Here is a 22,686-nt window from a genome sequence, read left to right as displayed (position 1 = left end):
GGTCTCTCCGCTGTCCGGGTGGCGGTTTGGTGTGTTTCCACCACAAATCCGACCGCCGCGGATGGATTTTCACCTGCTCTGCCCGCTACCAGCGGTCTTTGGTGTCCTCGTTCCGCCGCGGTCGGATATTTTTGGCGGTTGATCCTAATCGGACCAACGGTTTTGCCACGGTACCGGCGGATGGTTGATAGACCCCTAAATATGTGTCAAGGGTGGTGCCATTCCCAAGATTCACAAAGTAAGAAATATTCCTTTCACCATCAAGAAGGGTGTTAAAGCACAGTTGGAGAAACTACTCAGTGATGATGTCATCGAACAGGTGGAGTCCACAGAGTGGGTCGCTCCCTTAGTTGTGGTCAAGAGACCCAACAGGAATTTGAGATTGTGTTTTGATTTGCGCGATCTCATGACAACATCATTATTGATCTGTTTTTCCCTTCCACGCATAAGTGAAATGTTAGCTCTTACAAAAGGTGTCAAATGGTTTTCCACCATAGACCTCAAAGCTGCATATCACCAAGAACCCTTTACTATGACAGTAAGATTTTAACCACTTTCATCACACCTTTTGGGTACTACAGTTTCAAGAGAGTCCCTTTTGGTCTTGCTTCTGCCGCCGCTATGTTCCAAAGCCTCATGCAACAAATTTTTAAAAATGTCGAGAATATTCCTTTGTTCCAGGTCGATATCTTAGTCATGGGTAAATCCAGAAGGAGCACGACGAGAAGCTGGCACAGGTTTTGGGCATACTAGAATCTAAGGGGTTAACTGCTGAGCACAGCAAATGCAAATTTGCTAGTATTGAAGTAACTTATTTGGGTCATGTGATCACGGCAGAGGGTATCAAGCCCTAGAAGGAGCTTTTGGATGCGATTCAGAATGCTCTTGAGCCTAAGAACAGAGATGAGCTGCATTCCTTTTTAGGCCTTGTTGAGTTCTACTCGAAATTCATTGAGAACTTTTCTGCTAAAACGTATGAAATGATACAACTGCTCAAAATTAAGAACAAATTTGTATGGACAGAAGTGTGCCAAAAGTCATTCTACATGCCTAAAAAAGAGATGTGTTCTGCCCTCCATTACAGGGTTTTGATGCCTCTTTAAGTAAGTAATATCATCACCACTGATAGAAGTGGAAGAGGTCTGGGTGCCGTTCTCACGCAGAAAGATGCATGCTGCATTGAATGTACCAACGTTTTTACTTCCCGCTCATTAACACCTACAGAAGAAAAGTATTCAGTCATTGAGCGGGAAGCATTAACATGTGTCTGGGGATTGGAACATTTCCAGCAGTTTGTGTGGTGTAAGAAGGTCATTTTGCGAAGTGACCACAAGCAATCGACCAAAGTTCTAACCACTAAGGGTCTTTATGTTGCATCCCCAAGACTTGCTAGGATGTCTGTACGGTTGTTTGATTTTAATTACGAAGTCCAGTATGTGCCAGGGGTCATGAATGTGGTTGCAGATTTCTTAAGCCGTATGCCTGTTCTTCTACAAGAATCCAGTGACGAGTCCGGTGATGAATTCAGTATTGCCAACATACAGGAGGATTTGCATGGTATATCCTTAGAAGTGTGGAAAAGGGAACAGAGTAATGATGCAGTTCTAGGTGAGGTACTTAGTATTATTTCCAGTTGTTGACCAGAAAAAAGGTTCATTTTGAAAGAGCTAAATCCTTTTTGGAGATTAAACATGAGCTATCTCAGGAAAACGGGTTTTTACTGTGGAGTGGTAGGAGCATTTGTCCGTCCAAGCTCAGATGTAGAATTCTAGAAATTTGCCATGAGGGACACTTGGGTGTTGGTAAGACCAAGTGCAGAGTTAGGAACTGGTATTGGTGACCTAATGTGAACTTAGCCATTGAGAGAAAAGTCAGAGATTGTCTGCAGTGTTGTAATTCTGACAAAACCCAGATCGCATTTAGGCCTCCCCTGCATCCCATCGCTTGCCCCACCATGCCATGGGCAAAAATTGGAATTGACATCATGGGTCCTGTCATGGATCATGGGGAGCAAGTCTTTGCCATTGTTCTTATTGATCATTTCTCTAAGTGTAAGTGGCCAGAAGTTGGTTTTGTTACCAGAGCTGATGCCCCCAGCGTTGTAACATTTCTGGATGAGGTTTTTTATGAAAGAAGGTTTACCCAAGTGTATTGCCAGTGACAATGGTCCCCAATTCACATCTGATATTTTTGTGAACTATCTTAACAGGAATAAAATTGTCCACAAAACCATATCAGTCGATCACCCCGCTGCTAATGAAGCTGTAGAACACTTCAATAGGGCGATCAGGGGTATTGTGCAGCTTGCTAATAACAACAATTTGATGTGCAAATCCCAAAATGTTAAGACCTTGTGAGCATACCGCATTACAGCGTACAACAGCACAGGTCACAGCCCTTTTGAGCTTATGAGGGGCAGGACTCCCATATCTAAGGACAATGTGGGTTGGTTAGCTGTATCCAAAAGAGTAGATTGGTCACCTGATCAGGGTAGAAGTAAGCTGAAGAAAGCTCAATTAGAGTGTAAGGTTCGCTTTGACAAAAACACATAGCTGCAAACCTGTTCATTTGCCGGCTGGCGATGATGTACATGTTAAAAAAAGTGGTTTCATAGTCAAGGGACACAGTATATTTTCCCAACCCCTTACCATCAACAAGGTGTTTTGCAACGCCGCCCTTTTGAGTGACAGAAGGGTCTGGCACCTTTCTAGGTTAGCAACATGCAAGCATGAAATGTCTTCATTTCCCAGATCTGTTGATAGCCAAAATATGCATGATTCCAACTCTTCACACACAAATACCGTGCAAGATCCTCCTTGTGCAAGGGGAAGATGGTGGGACCATGGAGAGGTGGAGGGTGAAGTTGCGCATTCACAAGTTAGTCATAATGATTCCCCCATGTGTTCTGAGGTGTACTCTGCTGGCACTGACATGTCCCTTCCCCAAAGAACCAGAGTGGGACGACCTGTGGTTCCACCCAGGAAACTCACTGACTATGTGTGCGAATATGTTTTCTGTATTTGATCCACTTTGACTGTAGTACATATACTTCCCATGTTTCATCCCTTCCCCCCTCCCTTGCCCTCCTTTCCTCCTTCATCGGTTAAGAGGAAGCTATGTTATGTTCCCCTCACTAGTTTGGTTCCCCTCTCCCACTGTAGCTACATTCTTGTGTAGTCATCAGCTGTACATTCTGAAATGTTGCCAGACCACAGCTGATGACAGAGGTGACCGGACGCTCCTCTCGGAATTCCTTCACTGACCTGTATTTTGTGCTTGTGTTGGACGCATCATTGGAATAAACTTTATTTATAATCACGCCTTGTGTGAGCGTTCATTTTCACACGAAGGTGTAGTACAAACGTTTCTAAAAGCAATGGAACTCTGTACAGTACGACATCAGGGTGCAGGAACTGGGAGAGGGGTGACAATTCGAGATCACATTCCTAGTGGGGGCTTGGAGAGAAAATGGAGCTCTTTGTCATTAGCTTTCATTAGTGCATAAGGTTCAGTGGCACGGGGAGCTTGTGGGCTCCACTGCACCCCAACTATGGCTGTCTTTTACTACCCACCAAAGAGTAAGCAGCCATTTTAGCCATTCTTTCAATAGGGCCTATGGCACTCTGACACTGTAAGAGACCAGAGAGATGGTGGTCTGTATCAGCTGATTAAATGCTCCTTAAAAAGTTCAGATTCAATTCTTATTAAAAAAGATACGCCCTCAGGTCTTTCCTGAACTACTGGAGTAAAGGGACAAGTCTCTTGTGAGTTGGAAACATTGTCTCACATTCTGAATCCGTAGGCGGTGAATTACACCTTCAGTTGGTACTTCTTGTCACACAGTCAAAGCAGCTCTCAGCAGTCTGTTTCTGTGTGGTGTCATGTTTTCAATTCTTTATCGCTCCAATCGAGTGACGCCTAGCTTCTGTGAGGCAGGGGCTGTGTAGTGATTAAAAACACCAGGAAGCAGTAGAATAAATTCCTTTCATTCGGAAGTAACTACGTACATACAAAGATGTTCACAGCTGGTGGTCAAACTCTGCAATCCTGCGACATTCCATGACAAGGCATTAATACACATTCTAATACTGCATCATACAATTCTACACTCCACATTCTCTAACCTTAGTATACAAATAATCACACTACTACACATCCTCCTTTCTACAAATAAGACAAAAGAAAAAAATGGAAAACTCTGAACACCCATTGAGCAAGAGGTGCCAAATTAATGTAGCTGGAATACATGTACATACTCATCACTCACTCACACACAAAGTCATCTGGACCTTTGGGTGCTCTGATAACCCTTCCACACCTGTTGGATTTTCTAGTTGTGGACTTTCTAGAAACCTCCTCAGTATGACTCAACAAACCCCCTTCCTCTTCCAAATCAGATGTTGTTTTTTCACCATCCAATAAATTATTTCTCAAAACTTCCTCACACCCTTCATCCCCATCAAGGTCCCCACCATTGCATTTGTGTGCAAGGTACCTGAGATTACTGACCTTCTTGTTCTAATGTAGGTAATGTTTCCAAAAAACAATATTTATTAGCAGTCTGGATATGAGGGGACCCGGACATCGGAGGCCTTAAATGGACCGACGACCATGAAGACCGCATATCGCTATATGCAGACGACATTTTACTTTATCTCGCCTCACCGACGCGCTCACTCCGCCGCGTTCTCCACATTTTTCATATATTTGGGGCCCACTCTGGTTACCAGATAAACTGGTCCAAATCCCAGATGTATACCCTCTGGGGTGGTCCGCCGCACAGTCCCCGGGGATACACCATTCCAGTGGCGACCAAGGGCTTCCAATACCAATTTACTTGTTAATACATCACACCAAGTGGTCAATTGTTTGTACTCGAAAAAATCTTTATTTTAATTTAATTGTCCAACCATAGTCTCAGCCAACGTGTTTCATTCAAATTGAACTTCGTCAGGGCATGTGTGAGATTACGAATGTATTCCAAGGTTATGACCACCGTCTATATAAATAAATATCCATCTCGAGAGGAGCAATGATAGAAGCGTCGTATTTCCCAAGTAAATAGTCCTAATTGTGCTCCCAGTGCCACCTTGATAAGCGCACTGTACACGATTCTGTAACTCGATGGAGATCAGAGCACGGACCTCCATCGAGTTATGGTTGGACAATTAAATTAAAATAAAGATTTTTTCGAGTACAAACAATTGACCACTTGGTGTGATGTATTAACAAGTAAATTGGTGGTGCACTGCTCCAAACCACTTCTCAAAACTTCTTTGATCTGCTTGGCAGTTTGCATCTATTAGCGGCGGATGCAGGGGCGTTCGTATGCACACCATCATTAACTACACCTTCTGATTACATATTATGGGAACAAAGTAAGGAGGTGCAGCCGTTGGAGTCCGCCGTTAACCCTCCTTTTTCTAAGGGTTTCCAATACCTCGGCATCTTCATAAAAACGGATGCAGCAGTGTTCTATGAACAGAATCTGATGACCCTGTTGCAGAGGTTTAAATCTGATCTCACCCACTGGAAGACACTACCCCTTACTCTCTTGGGTCGGGCATCTTTATTCAAGATGCTTGCCTTGCTACGCTTTCTTTACGCCCTGCAAAACACTCCCATTCCGGTCCCCGAAACCTACTTTTTGCAGAATGATGTAGCAGTCAGAGATTTATTGGGATAATAGGCCACCTCAAATAGCCATAAACACGCTCACTATGGGATGGTACGATGGAGGCATCGGGTTGCCGGACATGCGCCTTTATTACCAGGCGTCGCAATTAATTGCCATCAATAAATGGGTGTTTGGGTCCCATACTGACCCCAGCCTCCGCACAGATCTGTGGTTAATGGGGAAAGGAGGCTACAACAGAGCGCTATACTCACACCCCAAAAAATTAGGTTTGACTGGCCCTACGGCCCGTACAGTAGAAGTGTGTCACGGGATCCAACAGCGGGTGGGATGGCAAGGGTGCCTGACGAAGGCTACCCCCCTGTGGGAACCCGATATCTTGGGACGACTGAGTACTCGTGCAGGGTTTGACAAGTGGGACATGATCGGTATTTCCACGGTGGGGGATATGTGGATTAAGGGCAAGAAGGCGTCATTTGCAGATCTCCAACTCCAATATCAGCTAGCAACGTCAGAGCACTACCGTTATCTTCAAATTAGTCATGCCATAGACTGTGCCCTCCCTACAGACGCCCCCCTCCCAGACTCCTCTCCTCTGGAGGACAGGTTGTTGCTGGACCCAATGGATCACAAGGCCATCTCACTAACATACAAAAAATTGATCAATAACAGGCTGATTCAATGCAGAAACTGCGAGCTAGTTGGGAGGTGGATCTGGGGGAAATTACTGACGAGGACTGGATTGAAGCGCTGGCTTACCCCCGAGAGGTAACAGTTCCGAAGCGACTTAAGATTCTCCATCGTATGTACTTTGATGCTAAACTGTTATTTAAATTAGGAAGGAGACCAGATACACTCTGTCTTCGCCACTGCAATCAAACAGGTACATTCATACACATCATATGGGAATGCCCCCACATACAACACTACTGGATAGACGTTACCCGACAAATGGCACGGTCTTGTGATAAACCTATACATCCGTCTCCCCAACTATGCCTCCTTATTATCTGGGAGGCAACAGACCTCACCCAAGCTGAACAATCATGGGCCACCATGGGGTGGAGCATAGCGAAAAGAAACATTGCCCAGAAATGGGGGTGAAAACTATACCACATTTGCGAGATTGGGCCAAGGACATGGATCACGCTATGTTAGCGGAGAAAACTGTATATAAAGGTAGAGGTTGCCCACAAAAATGGGATCAAAAGTGGGGACGCTGGAATAAATACAGGGTGGACATCTGTATTTCTCCCACGGTGGAACTCAGACGGGAGAGACATGAACTATTGGAGGAGGCAGGCGCAGACAGGAGGACATAAACCTCCAGTCCGATGAGAATGATGGGTACGAGTGGTGCTCCCAGACCCGAAGACGCAATTGTAACCCTCTTTATATTGACCAGCCTTTCGCTCTGTGTTGTCTCTGGTGCTCCCGCGGGATTGTAGGCTATTGTGTAATACTAAAATGTATGTCTCTCCAGCTGAGATGTCTATGTAATGTCATTATCGCTGCTGTTTTGTTTCTAATAAAAATTGTTTTAAAAAAAATATATATATTTATTCAAATCTTCTCCATTCACCATCGCATCAACATTTTCATCTTTACTACTTTTACTTATTCCATGACTAGCCACATCAAGGCACTCATGTGATGATGCTCCCATCTTCTAACTCTACTGTGTTTTTCATGTCTCTTACAACTTCCTTGGGTTCACTGAACCGACTCTGTCCTTTAATAACTTTCTTGCCTGATTTCACTCTGACCCATTGTCTTTCTTTGAACAACACATCCTTAATGTTATGTTTAGCATCAAAATAACTTTTATTCTTGTCTTGTGATGTTAAGATGCTTTTTCTTACATCTTTACCATCCCACTCCAATGTTCTACTTCTTTTCATCCAACCAGGGTTTATTCTTGAATACAGTACTGTGCCCTGCATCAATCCATAAGGACTCTCATCAACTGTCTTATGGTGAGTTACCCTGTATGACCACATCATCTTCTTTAATTCACTTTCCCAATTTGTTTTTCCTTGTTTGCCAGTTGTATAATGCCTTCTATTACTCTGTTTACCCTTTCCTCAACTGTGTTTTCCCTGGGATGATATAAAGCTGCAAAGTTTTGTTCAATACCTGCTGATTTCACGAACGATTTAATTTCCTCTAACTTAAACTGTACCCCATTATCTGTTAAAATAGACGCTGGAAACCTTCTCTAATGGAAACCTCTTCCAGAAACTTGATGACAGTGGTAGTATCTACTTTAATCTAATTCCATCCATCTTGTGAACATGTTAACTAGGACTAAAATGTATTTGCATGAACCATCATGCCATACCGCTGGTCCCATAATGTCCAATGCAAACTCTTCCCATGCCAACCTTGGACATCCTAATGAAGACATGGGAGGATTCAATGTCTTTTGGGATTGGGCAGCATTATCACATTCTACACATGCTTTAACAAATCTTTCAATGTCAAAATCTGACCTTGGCCACCAGTAGAGTGCTTTTATGTTTCTTTTGGTACGGGTGATACCAGGATGCCATTCAAGACCCATAAGAATAACTGTTTCATGCATTTTCTTGGGTGATATAATTTTTTCTCCTCCGCAAATGAACTTTGCATCCACACTCAGTTCATCTCTTACTTCCCAGAACACCCGTAAATTCTCCTTCCCATTCACTTTTTCGATCCTCCTTCCATTCAGTTACAATTTTGTTTTCTACCTTCCTTAAAATTTCATCATACGCCATGTCCCATCATCATACGCCATATCCCATTCTTCTTTTTGAAAGCTGTTGGTACCCAAAAATATCCCACCCATACAATAATCACTCCAAGGGCCCTGATCCACTTCTCTGAGCGGTAAGGATAATATGCTCAGAAAATCCGCAGTCACATTCTTGACCCCAGGTACGCACTGCACTTCATACACATAATCTTGGAGCCTCATGGATAATATTGCAATCCTCGCAGAAGCCCTTGAAAGTCCCTCTGTGGTTAGTAATTGGGTTACTGGCTTGTGATCTAATCGAAGGGTGAAGTTTCTCCCCCAAATTAATTTACGAAAGTGTTCCACTGCCCACACAGTTGAGCCTGTCTCTCTATGACGGAATATTTTTCTTCCATAGGGGATAGAGATCAAGATGCAAAAGCGATCACCACCTCTTTGCATTGTTCTGACTTCTGAGACAAAACTCCTCCTAGCCCAGTACAACTAGCAACTGTAGTGACATACGTATCAGCTGAAGGATCGAATCCCTGCAATGTTGGGACAATGCTAATAGCATTTTTTTATTTAAATAAATGCTTTTTGACATGGTTCATTCCAAAGAAATGCGGCTTGCTTCTTCATCAGAAGTTGCATTTCATGAGCATTCTGTGAAAAATGAATAACAAACTTTGAATAGAACTCAGCCAAACCAAGGATCGATCTAAGTTAATCCTTGGATTTCGGAGCAGGTGCATTCACTATTGCTTCCACTAACTTAGATTTTGGCTTTATCCCTTTGTCACAAATTTCGTGCCCTAAATACGTAACCACATTTTCCGCAAACTTGCACTTGCTTTCTTCAACAGACAATCCATTGTTTCTGAGAATACTAAGTACTTCCCTGAGAATTACATCTTGGAAGAACCTGGCATCAGGTATAGGACAGAACAATTTGACATTAGTCTTTGAAATACTGCAGCGTCTGATGCCAATCCGAGAGGGATGCGTTTGAATCAGTAACATCCAAAAGGTGTACAGAAAGTTGTAAGATGTCTGCTTTAGGGTTTCAAAAAACCTTGGTGATATGCCGCAGACCCAACTAATGTGGAAAACCACTTAGCCTGTTTTGTAAGTGAAAGCATTTCATCAATTCTGGGAAGGTGAAATTGATCTACTAAAATATTATTGTTCAACCACCTTAGTTCACACATAGGTGCACATTTCCAGTGGACTTTCGGGCTACGGCCACTGGAAAAACCCATTCAGATGCTCCCACAGGTTCAATGATATCAGACTTTAGTAACTTCTCCAATTCTGTTTTCACTTCATCTCTGACAATGAATGGTATATTACGGGCTTTGTGCACCTTGGATGTGGCCCCCTCTTTGAGTCATATTTGGTGTGTAAATCCTTTGAGTTTTCCCATTTTCCCCATAAATACTGTGGGGAACTCTTGAAACACCCATTTCTTAGTGTCTTCACTCTCACATGCTATCAATCTCTGTTCTGCACTATTGAGATCTAGTATTATGTGCAGGCTTTTTTGGTCCCTCCATCCAAGGACAGAAGGTCCTTTTTTGGCAACATATAATTTGCAAACCGCATGCCTATCTTTGTATCTACATACCAATTCTCTGAATCCTAAGATATTTATCCTCTTCTCCGTGTAGCTTTCAGGTGAGATATTTGGCTGTTTCAGTAGGATACCAATCTTCTTAATGAAATGTTTTTCCCACACATTCTCCGCTATAGTGATGTAAGGAAAACCAGAGTCTGCTGCAAGCTGTTACTTGATTCCCTCTCCTGTGATATTTAAAACCACTATCTTACGATTACATCCCACATTTGTTTCCTCTTCACTCGCATCTGAGGAATTTTCCTCCTCGCTATCTTTCACACATGCAACCTTGGTATTGGATTCCTTCTTGGATTTCTTACTGCATACCCTGGCGTAATGCTCAATGATACCACACTCCAAACACTCAGCAAGTTTTGCTGGGCATTTGTCATACTTAGCCAAGTGTGTGAGACTACCACACCGGTAACACATAACATTATAGTTTCTCTTAAAATCCTTGTTCTCACCTCTCTTTTCCCCTCCTTTGTAATCACCGTAGCATCCACTTTGTTGTCCTCCAATTTTTTTACTGTCAGAAATGTATCCTACCAAGTCACTTTCTTTTTTCTAATGTGATAAAGTGAATTTTGCACAACGTTCTGATAGTTCTGCCTTTTTCACAATGGCAATGATGTCTTGAGACTTCCTTCTCCTTCAACCCATAGTTTTTCCTGCATAGTTTTATTCTTGGTATACATAACAATTTGGTCACATACCAGTTCATCATGTAGGTAACCAAATCTGCATGTACTTGCTAGTTTTTTTGGGGCTGAAACATACTCTTCAATACTCTTATGTTTCTCTTGCTTTCTTTGAAAGAAAGCATGTCTGGTGACGGCAATGCACACTGAAGGGGAAAAGTGATCATCAAGATCTAAAATAGCAACTGTGAATACATCCATATTACCCCCTGATCTATCAGGTTTCTGAAATTCATTGTATATACATAAGCCTTTTGGTTCAAGAAAATACATAAGGATTCTTTTTTTCCTATCAGCCGTTAACGCATCACCCACATCTTCCAAAGGGGCAATATAATTGAGGAAATATTCCTTCCAGTCATTCCACAAAACTGCAGGTTCTCCAGGTGCGGGTAAAAATTCTTTAGGTGAATATAAAGTTAAAGCTGATCCTCTCCTGTCACCTGACGCTGGACCACTTTCAGGTGTAGACATGACTGCAAAATGATCACGGTATGGTTGCTTTATGAAAATAAATGCTGCTACTGTATGCACAAAGTAAAAGTCTGCACTATAGTTTTATGCTGTAAACATACGTGCAATAAGCCAACAACACAAAGTCATAGGTAATAAACACCTTATCATTTAGATCGGGGAATCTCCCTTCCCCTCCTTAACAAAATAATGACCGCTTCATTGGGCTGACCATTAAAAATTGGGCACTTGATTTACACTGGGGAACTCCCAAAAAAATAAGAAAATGCCTGCGCGTAAGTGACTTTTACGTGAACAGCGTTCCTTGCATCTGCATGAAGACGACCTGTGCGTGATGCCCCAAGTAGATAATGACGTTTGCAGAGAAACGGGATTGCGTAGCATAGAGCGAGGCAGACTTCTCCAAATTCCCCAAGCGCTTGGAGTAACACAGCGAGTACCGCGACTTACAAATGTCGGCGATTTGGGATATTTCCGTTGGAAGCTGTCTAAATACTAAGGGGCAGATTTACAAGAAACTAATGCAGCGCGGGGCTGCAAGTAAATTTTCTGCGCCATGCTGCGTTAGTTTCGAGGCACAGGGATGCAACATATTTACAACAATATGTCGTATCTCTGTGCTCTCCCTGTGCTGGTGCACAAACTGCTGCCATGCGCCGGCACCCTTTCACCATGGTGGAAGGATGCCTGCGTCGTGGGGAGATTGTTTTGTGCAGGAAGGGGCACCTCCCTACACAAAAACAATAATTTGAGGTGATTTCCTCTCCCAATGTGTGCTGTAGAATGCAGCATGCATTGAAAGAGGAAAAACACTAGGAGAAATGAAAACATTTCTCCTCGTTGCACCTTCCTACACCACCCCTAGGGTGGCGTAGCATTCTGACGTATTTCGAGATTTACGATTCCTGGTAAATCTGGAAATGCATCAGTGGACATGGGTGTTGCAGGGGAACACCCACAGCAACACCCATGTCACACCCCTAACACGCAAAGTGTTGCGTGAAAAGGGGGTATATTTACAAGCACAGGTAAAGTCATGCAGGGTGGCTTCACCTGTGCTTGTAAATATCACTCAGCAGGTTGCGCCGCCAGTGCGTCATGCAGTGTGATGCACCGGCGACACAGGGGGCTTGTACATCTACCCCTAAGGGGCTTATTTACAAGCCCCTTGCGCCACTTTTGCGTCATTTTTAACATGGGAAAAGTGACGTACTTGCGCCACCCGTATGTCAATTTTCCCATGTTAAAAATTACGCAAAAGTGGTGCAAGGCTCTTGTAAATAAGCCCCTAAGCGACTCTTAACTTTGGATTAAATAAACTTTATTTACAGTGCCAGTGCCCAAGAGCGGTCAAATTATGCTTGCCAAAAGCTGAACAATGAATCCAAATGGTTTCCTTTCTTTGTTTGATGAATCCTCAAATTCCAAATGCAAAGCGTAACATGCGCAACGTGAATATTCCTGGCAGAAATTGCCAAACCCAAGAAAACTTAAAAATCCCATATCGTCACCAAAAGATGATGTAGTGATCCAACACACCAGGAAGTAGTAGAACAATTCCTTTTATTCGTAGATACAAAATCCCCAGCACACGATTAAAATGTAGTAAAGATGTCTGAGTGCAAAGTGTGAGCACAAATTCAACACAGGTACATTGATTCTTGTTCTGTTTTTCTTTTTTATTTCCTCAGGTCTTCAAACAGCCGACACGTATTTCGTCGCTAACATGGGAAATCGTCCCGCGACTTTATCAAGGCTTTCTTCTTCGTAAATCTATCCGTTTTCTGTGGTGGTTCTTCCGACCCACAGAAGGGTTCTGTTCTCCTAGAAGTCCGCTGGTGTGAGCTATATGTCACCCAAAAGTTCTGGCTTCGCGTCAAATTCGTTATAAAACGTAAATCATAATCGCCGGTCTGCGGACGTCCATTCTTGTGCGTTTCCGAGTGGTATTCCGCACTCGGAAATGCACAAGAATGGATAACGAATTTGACGCAAAGCCAGAACTTTTGGGTGACGTATAGCTCACACCAGCGGACTTCTAGGAGAACAGAACCCTTATGTGGGTCGTAAGTATCACCACAGACAACGGATAGATTTTTTCTCTTAATTCTGTTTATTAGATTTTCACAGCATCGTACAAACATACCGCTGCGGCAGGCAGCGGTGAACCAAAAACAATATAAACAAACTTGTAAAGGTACATGTTGAGATCAGATATCACATGACATGCATTCTTTGGGCCCCACTCCACAGTAACAATGCCCCCAAATCCAAGAAATCCGAATACATGCCAGTATACATATGCAAGCAATTTTTACAGTATCGTCATGTATCTGCAGTAATAGTCTCTTAATGGCGACCAGATGTCTTCAGGCTTAGACGACACAGGCAATTCCTCTGCATACAACTCCAACTGTTCTCGACAGAAGACGAGGTCCTTAATCCACTCATCAACTTTAGGTGACCGTTTGCTGTCCCAAGTAAACAGAATCCGTCGTTTGGCAAGCAAGAGAGCCACCCTAACAAACCTACCCAGAGCGGCCTTCAGCTGGGGTGCATGAACGAGCAGACATTCCAGAGGCGTACACTGTAAAACAATTCTTGTCATGGTATGTATGCGAGCAACGACACCCTCCCAGTATTTATGCACACAATCACACTGCCATGCCAGGTGGAGAAAATTAGCCTGCAACAGGCCACAGCGCCTGCAGTGATCTGACTCCCGCAGTCCCATTCTATATAACCTAACAGGAGTATGATATATTTAATGTATGAATTTAAAGTGTATAATACGAAGATTACCATTGAGGGCAAGACAACCCGTGAGAGTACAGATGTGTTCCCAGTCCCGTGTGAGAATCTGGGAATCCAATATAGCATTCCAGTGCTCTAAACTACTATCTGACCCACACACCATCTCCCCCTGCACTGCCTTATAAAGCTTGGTAATTAACATTTTCTTAGTTGGGGTGACCAATAGCAGTTGAAACGACTGGAGCGTGGGGGGCTCCGCCGGGAAGTCGGGGTAATGATCCTTAAGTGCGCGTTTCAGCCGATAGAGGGAGTATTGAAACAGCAAGGTGGGATTCTGGATGTAGCCAGTATCAGCCTCCGACAAATATCTCCCTCCCGGAAAGAGATCACGCATATGCGCAATGCCAACCTCATTTAGGGCTCTCTTGGACCCCCGCTCTTGAGTCACCGATAGAGCGCCGTGGCCCATCAGGGGCAAAGCAGGCGCATAGAGCGGGAGCTTCTGAGCACGCCTACCGATCGCCTGCCAGGCTGCAATATTGGTATCTATAGTGTTAATCTCAAGTTTGGGCGTGCGCCTATTAGTGTGTGTGATGATACTCCCGAGTGAAACAGGGTAAGCATCCCCATCCTCCACCGCAATGTGTGGAATAAAATCGTGTGTCCGGAACCAGTAGTACGCATATTGGGCTTGGGCGCAAAGATAATATATATAAAATGACGGAGCCGCAAACCCTCCTTTATCATAAGTCAAGGTCAATATACGCCAGCTAATTCTGGGTTGCCTATTTCCCCAAACCAGCCTCAAGATTTGGGATCGTCCTGTTTTAAAAAAACGTGTGGTGAGTTTGATCGGGATATTACAAAATAGATATAAAAACCTCGGAAGGATTATCATCTTAATCACTGCTATGCGGTCAGCCAAGGACAACGGGAGGTGTAACCACCTATCCACTTGTTGTACTAAGTTGTTATAGGCCATTGCATAGTTCTCCTTAATGACTATCTCAGGATCACGGTGTATCCATACACCTAGATACTTCACCGGAACTGTGGACCCAGGGGCGGCTCCAGGCTCATGGTGGCCCTGTGCAGGGAGCGTAGGTAAGGGGCCCCGTAAGAGGGGGTCCGGGCGGGGCGGAGCTCAGGAAGGTGTTTTAATAAAACATCCAGAAAAGGCGTTAGATGACCAGTACCTGCGGCTGCTCCTACCCTTCCGAATTCGTCTCAGAACGATAACATTTAGGAGGAGGAGGGCATTGTGACACACGACGTGAGGGACTGGCACAGACGGCTGCAGGGCCATGACAGGGGGGCCCCGGACCCACAGCCCCCCCACAGAGAAAGAATCTGTGGCTCTTTGCCCGGAAACAGTAATATCGATTCCATATCGAATATGGTGTCTTACACATGACCATGTCCGTTGCAGACACTGCATAGCCGTCTCGTGACACAAGCGTTTAACTTTTGCCAAAATTTGCCGCTGCGTTTTGCCAGCTTTCGCTGTTTCCACCAGGCACCACGTGGAGGTAGCAGCAATACCCAGCTTTTTTTTTTATTTGTTTTTTATGTTATGTTTTTTAACTTTTTCTTTTACTTTTTTACCTTTTTGTGTTTTACTGTTTGCTATCTCTTCTATATTGTTTCCACTTTTCCAATTCCATTTTCCTTCTTTCGTTATCTTACCACCTGTTTTTTTCATTTCTGCATACTTAGTGAGTAGCAACATAGCGAGTCTGATTAAAACCATGGAAAACATCTTGCGTACTTCTTTATGAGAGGAAGTCAACTTTGCGAGCCTTCTGTGCTGCAAATTCCCTGATAAGCTGTTCGTAATCCAGAGATCTAGCAATGTCATGTTCAATTGATAACAGGGCCAAATGATTCAGTCTCTCTTGAGTCATTGATGTCCTCAAACAATTTTTAATCAATTTCAGTTTTGAAAAAGTTCTTTCCCCTGAAGCCACTGTAACTGGGATTGTCAACGCAATGCGTAAAGCCACTGCAAGATTTGGAACTGCAGTGTTCAGTTTGTTTTCATAAATGAATTTTAATGTTTCCAAAGCTGTTGCATTATTTGGCACCAAGGAGGAGAACATTCGCAGCTCTGTATGTAAATCTCCGGGATCAACATCTGAGTCAGAATTGTCGGTTAACACAATGCTTAAATCTGCACAGCTTTTCATCAATTCCTTATCGTTCATGCTAGCAATTATCCCCCATTCGTAAAGGAATCCAAAGAAATCATAGTGATGTTTAATCTGAGTGAACCTTTCAGTCATGGACATAATTGCTTGATCAATCAAGACGTTGAAGAACTCAATGCGATATTTCTCTTTTGGTTCTAAGATTCCCTCATCACGACTCTCGTATTGAAATTGTCTCCTAATCGTTCTTCTTGGCAAACTTGTAGATGCAGGAAAACTTATCTCATCTGAGCTTATCTCCAGTTCTTCCGCCAACTCCTTAGCTGAAACTTGTGCAGATTTGAAACCACTCTCCTTATACGTTTCCAGAAACTGGACAGTCTTTTCAAGGCATTTCAATGCAATGTCAAGTTGCATATCCTTACTTTGCATGATTTTGCTAACAAGATTTATTTGCTGCAAAAGGTCATACCAAATCACCAGCGATACTAGAAATGAATAACTCCTTAATTGCTTAGCCAACCCGGCTGCCTCAGTTCTGGGCTTTGGGTCATTCGCTTCCTCTGATACTTCAACCACGGCGTCATAAACGGCGGCCACTTGGAAACGGACAGCCTTGACGCTATCAATACGGCATTCCCATCGAGTTTCGGATATGGGCTTTACTGTCAGATCTTTAACGTGCTCAATAAGTATTTGCCATCTCTGTGTTGAGGCAGAAAACAGAATGTAAATTTGATGCAAGATTCCAAAAAGAGTTACAGCGTGAGTGGATGATTTCGCCATATCACTAAGTACTAAATTCAAGCTATGGCAACCGCATGGAACATAGAACGCTCTTGGATTTATGTCAAGTAAACGTTTCTGAACACCAACCTTGCAGCCTCTCATATTTGCCCCATTATCATACCCTTGGCCTCTGCAATTTTGAAATGGCAATTGCAATGCCTGCAGTTTTTGCAAACATGCTTCTGTGAGACCAGCACCTGTGCTGCTTTCAACAGGCAAGTATCCAACGAAAAATTCACTTATTTCGACTGGCATCGTTTCCACGTTCACAATTCGAAGGACCATCGTCATTTGCTCCTGATGACTTGCATCAGGTGTGCAATCCAAAATGACAGAAAAATATTTACTCTTTTGTATTTTTGCAATAATGTTGTCCAAAACTGAAGCTCCCATAAGATTAATTATTTCATTTTGAATATTCTTGCCCAAGTAATGGTCATGGATTTTAGCGCATTTAATTCTATGCACATGCTCATGCATATATGGGTCAGACTTGGCTAGCAGCTCAACCAGACCTAGAAAATTGGCATTGTTGTGTTTGAACAAAGTATCAGTTTTACCACGAAAAGCCAAACTTCGTTCTGCTAGAAAATGAACAATGGACATGATCCTTTCCAAGACCTTGCCCCAACGATCACTTTCCACTTGCAGTAACTTCTGCTGTTCTTTATCTATTGTCTGTCCTTGTTTTAACCTTCTTTCTAATTCAACCCAGGCACTGATGGCGCGCATGTGTTTTGAAGAGGATTCATGATCAGACAGACAACTGTACATGTGTGCCCAGTCGTCATTTCCATCATTAGTAAATTTGATCCCTGCATCAGAAAACAATTTACAGCAAAAACAGAATACTGCATTATTGTTTTTTGAATAGACAAGCCAGCGCCTATCTATAATTTCACCATTCCTTAATTTCCGTGAGAACATGGTAACAGAAAAACGATGTTTACTTTTTGAGTGCTCATCACTTGGATACTTTGTTTTAGAATCTGGGTCTCTGGAGGGACCCCTTTCAACAAGAAAAACACGTTGCGCGTCCGTTTAGAGAGTTCGGCCACAAAGCAGGATCCCTCCAATCACATAAATCATATTCAGAACACGGGTCTGTAACATGGTCTTGCTCTTTGGCTTTCTTTTCAATACCAGCATCATCCGTCTCTAAACTCTGAACCTCCTTCAGAATGCCAGATGTTGATGGACCGATGAATGATGTTTGAGTTTCTCTGTCTGAGGGTCTTTTGTAATAATCCTCATCCTGAGTTGGTAATTGCTGCATGTTTGTATCAATTTCAGAGTCACCTTGTTCATTTTCATTGGTCTGCTCATGAGTATCATTCTGCTCATGGATATCATAATTTTTTTGTTCTTCTTTATGGTCGTCAGCGCCTGTTTTACCTAGTGCATCAGCAGTACCTAGTGCACAAGCGTCCTAGGACCGGTTTAGAAACCAGTCCTAGGACGCTTGATTTCGGTCCAGGGAAGACATGGCTTGGCAGTTCGGGCTGGACTGTTCCCATGAGGCACAGGGTCAAGGCTGATTTGCATATGGCCATGTCTGAACTGGGGTCGCGGAGTGAGCTAAAGAATGGTGATGGATTAAACCCAGATCAGTTGACTGGGGGCGAGTGTTTGATTTGCTCAAACGCTCCGTCCATCATCCCCTTTTGTATCGATTTTTATTTTCTTGACAGGATTCTCCTGTGGCAGATGTCTTGTGATGGACCACATACCCAAGCTGGAAATTTTCCCCCAACACAACAACTTCAATAAGACAAAGATTTAAAGGTTGACTTAAACACAATTTTCAAGACACAAAAAAATACTCAACCTCCCAACATAAAACCACAAATTACCAAATCCAAGGATATTTCCTAAAGAAATTAGGACTCTGATAGGTCACGTATGCAAAAACTGACTGTAGGATATGCAGGCAAATGAAAAACGTGGAATAGTAATTTTAACCTCCCTGTGTTTGCCACGCCCACTGCTGCCCTGAGGACGCAGTTCAGGATAAGTAATGTGATGAGCAAGTAGTGAGCAGCAGCAGGCCATATCTAATATATACGGCTCTGTGCTGCTTTCTCACCCTTGTGCAGTAACTTTTGTTGCTGTGCTGCATTGCGATAAAGAAAATCTGCCCCTTGGTGTGCATGCCTGGCCTGCCCAATCTAGCCTTAACCCTAGCATTCTCAGGCAGTTGGTGGCAATTAATTTTAAAAAAATACTCTTTCTATGGGATTTCCTTACTTCACTTCTACCTTCACCCTCTCTCTTAACATGACTCTAGTTCTACTTCTCCATGTACCTTGAACCTCCCTCTCTATGTATCTCACATGTGTCTACCTGACCTCTCAATATCTCGACTTCATCTTTTTCTACCCTTTTCATGGCCTAGCCTGTCTCTATTTGCTTCTGTGCCTGCATCCATAATTAGCACTCTCGACCTCTGCTCTACCTCTACTCTTTCTACCTCATTCCTCTATACACCTCATTATTTTTTCCATAAGACCTACCTGTATTTTTCCACAATCTACTTCTCTTCTCACACAACCTTTTATTTATCTTTATTGCATCTCTGTCTCTACTACCCTACCTATGTCTCTCAGCTTTCCCTACCTCACCACTCCTCGCAACTCTATTTGTTTTCTCCCTCTACTTCACGGCTTTCTCACCTGCACTCTTTCACTACCTAACCTCTCAACTTGCCTCTCCACTAGTTCCCTACCTACCCTCTTCACTTCACCTTTCCCTTGTTATACATCTGTTCCCTTTTCTTCAACTCTCTATCTTACTCCCTTTTCACTACCTCTGCTCTTTTTTACTCTATCAACCCTTCTCTCTTTTCCTCTATTTCTTCCAAAAACACATCTCTCTCTCTCTCTGGACCTCCTCTATTTCAGCTCCCGCCTCCACCTGAACTCTCTCACAATCTTTCTTTATTGATCTATTTCACCATCTCTTGAACTATCAAGGCGCTACCTCTGATAAACAGCACCACTTTTTCTCTGTACCTCTCTACATCTCTCAATATACCATAATTGACTGAATCTCTCTCGCGACCATGTCCGTCTCTTTATCACTCTGTTCCTACATCTATATCGGCCCAGAAACTGCATTTTGTTTCAGGGGTCCAGGGAGGGATCGATTCGAAAATGTCTTTGATGAATTAATGCCCGCATGGGCCTAACCTGGGCTGCCTGGTGAACTGTGCAGTGCACTGTGCAGACTCCTCCTGAGAAGCTCTCTCGGGACTCAACTCTCGACTCTGCAGTCTGTCCGTGCCTGCCTGTGGTGAAAATGGAAAATTAAGTGCTAAACTACTTTCTACGTTCACCAGAGGAGAACAACTATATACATGTCCAACTTCAGTAATGCTTTTTGAAAGGCAAACAAATGATTGCATTTAATTATTTTTTACTTATTCCAGGTGAAAAACAACTTCTGCACGTTTATAAAGGTAGCACTGAATGCAATTTTCTTTTACTGCTTTGACTAGAGGAGGGGGTCCCTTTTACAGTACGCTTAAATGATGGTAACTACAGGGAAATTAGCTATTCTAGAAAAACAAGGGCGGTATAAACCTCAGATTTCCCAAATGGTTAGAGGATGATAATAATCAACTATTGTCGCTATGGGATGATGGCAGGTGACGGTGACAAATGGTTCTCTTTTACAACTCGGGGGAAGGGAGTCCGTAGATAGAGCACATGCAATTTAAACAAACATCTATTGCAGGCCGGGAGCATACAAGATTATGGACGTACACATATTCATAGAATATAAATGGACCCCCAGCTCTTGTGGACAGTAGAGCTACCCAGCTGGAACTCCATTTCACGAGGAGGGAGCTGAGAGTTATCCGTGGGATGAAACGGGACAAGTATCTCCTATAAACTGAAATTTTCTGTCCTACTACGGAACGGCCTTGGGGATGGCCTTCTTTAGTGAGATGTGGTGCTGAAATTACTACACCCAGTAATAACGGTCATACCTGCAGACTGCAAGCACGGTCCTTCAGTTCGGCCCGGGAGGGGCCCCAGTCCTCAGGAATGCAGGAACATGTTTCACATTCCACGCAGGGCTGGAAGTAGATAACCTCCATTTGGCGAACCAAATGCCGTCCTACCATCATCAGAGATGGCCCTCACCCCCAAGGGTCCTTTGACAGCAGCAGCTCATACAAACAGCATTACCTGTTTTTAGCACATACAACACCTAAGAGTTTTATGAGTGCATGTTTTTTTCTTTTATGTATTGCTGGCAGGAGAGTGTTTTCATAGCACTTGAGTATCACATAATACAGGTTCAGTTCACCAGCCTCAAAGCACTGGTAAAAGTGAGCCTTGGTTTAGTGAGGAACATTAATTGCTACTGTGACCAGTAGCGTAGCTAGGCCGCCGGGGGCGGCCCCAGCGTTTATCGCCAGCGGCGGCCGAATCTAAGAGTGGGGGGGGGTTACTGGCTATTCCTGCGGCTGGCGCCCTGCGACGGTCACAGGTAAGAAAGTGGCCACCGGCCGCCGCCATCATAAATCGTGCCGCTTGAGGTAGACCACCCACCCACTTACTACTCCACTGATGATGACAGGGAAGTGATGTCTCCACAATTTCAGGATCAATTTAGCCTGAAGTCACCTGTATTGGTGTGTTAAATAATTTTAATGGTGTATATTAAACACAACCGCTGTGCATACAGGTGACTTTAGGCTAAATTGATCCATTTGTGGTGTTGATTACATGTTATGGAGAAGGGCAGTTCCCTAGGCCTGCATAGCACACAATAATTGGAATACATATATGAGCTTGATCAATATATTCTAGATAAGTGGAGAAGTGTGGCTCAATGGTTAGAGCGGCATACCCTGATGCAGAGGTCTGGCCCGGGACCAGGGTTCAATTCCCGCCTCGGCGGTTCTTGGGCTCAATTTCCTCGGACCTGTTAATTCTCGCCTCGGTGCCTACTCTAATCATGGGTCCCACTCTGCAACTCTGGGCAAAAGCTTACTTAATCTCCACAACGGTCCCAACATCGCTGGGATGCCTGGCTTCACCTTGGGGGTGCCCAGGAGTGGACATTTCACAGGGAAAAGCCAGGAAGGGTTCCCAGCGGTTTGAGTACAGCGCCAGGACACCCTAGGGTAACAGTGCGCTATACAAGTACAACACATTTACATTTACATAAGGGTTTGCGCCTCTCACTGCAATGTTCACAGGGGCAGTGATGTCTCCCATATCAGTGTGGGGGAGGGCGAGGGCCCACATTCACCAACCATTACACTATGTTGTGCCAAAAAAGCGTGGTCAAATCCAGACTGCTTATGTTGTGGTATGAGTTCACAATCCACTGAAGAGGAGACATATATCAGAGGAGCAGCTTTTTATATGAACGTTTGTCGCTGAAACTAAAAAGGGTGCTGATTTATTCTAAATAATGTAACAAAGGCAGAGGGGAATAATCATAATGTCCACTTCACAGCACAGAAGTGCAAGGCATCAATATAAGCTGCTTGCAAATTCAAACGCCCCTCCCACAAATTAATCTGAACAGCTGTCTTCTTGCTGCTCCACACTGGAATATCTGACATGTTTTATATTGACACTGCTCCCACTGCTGCATCTGTGCTTAAGAAGATGCGTTCAGCTGAATCACAAGTAGTGCTGTCATTGAAAATAAACTCTAATATAAATCTTTCACACATACCCACACAGCATGCAGACAATAATCAGAGGTTGCCATTCCAGGCCCAAGTCAACAGCAGCAATACTGATAGGCAAATAAAGTGTGAGCAAAGAAAACATGCCTGCTTTGTAGTTATAGGTAGGAGCTCGGAATAATGTTAGACTTGAAGG

The sequence above is a fragment of the Triturus cristatus genome, chromosome 2_2 (assembly GCF_964204655.1).
Source record: "Triturus cristatus chromosome 2_2, aTriCri1.1, whole genome shotgun sequence".
Classification (NCBI taxonomy): domain Eukaryota; kingdom Metazoa; phylum Chordata; class Amphibia; order Caudata; family Salamandridae; genus Triturus; species Triturus cristatus.
The sequence above is the reverse complement of the archived record's forward strand: the minus strand, read 5'-3'. Positions refer to the sequence as shown.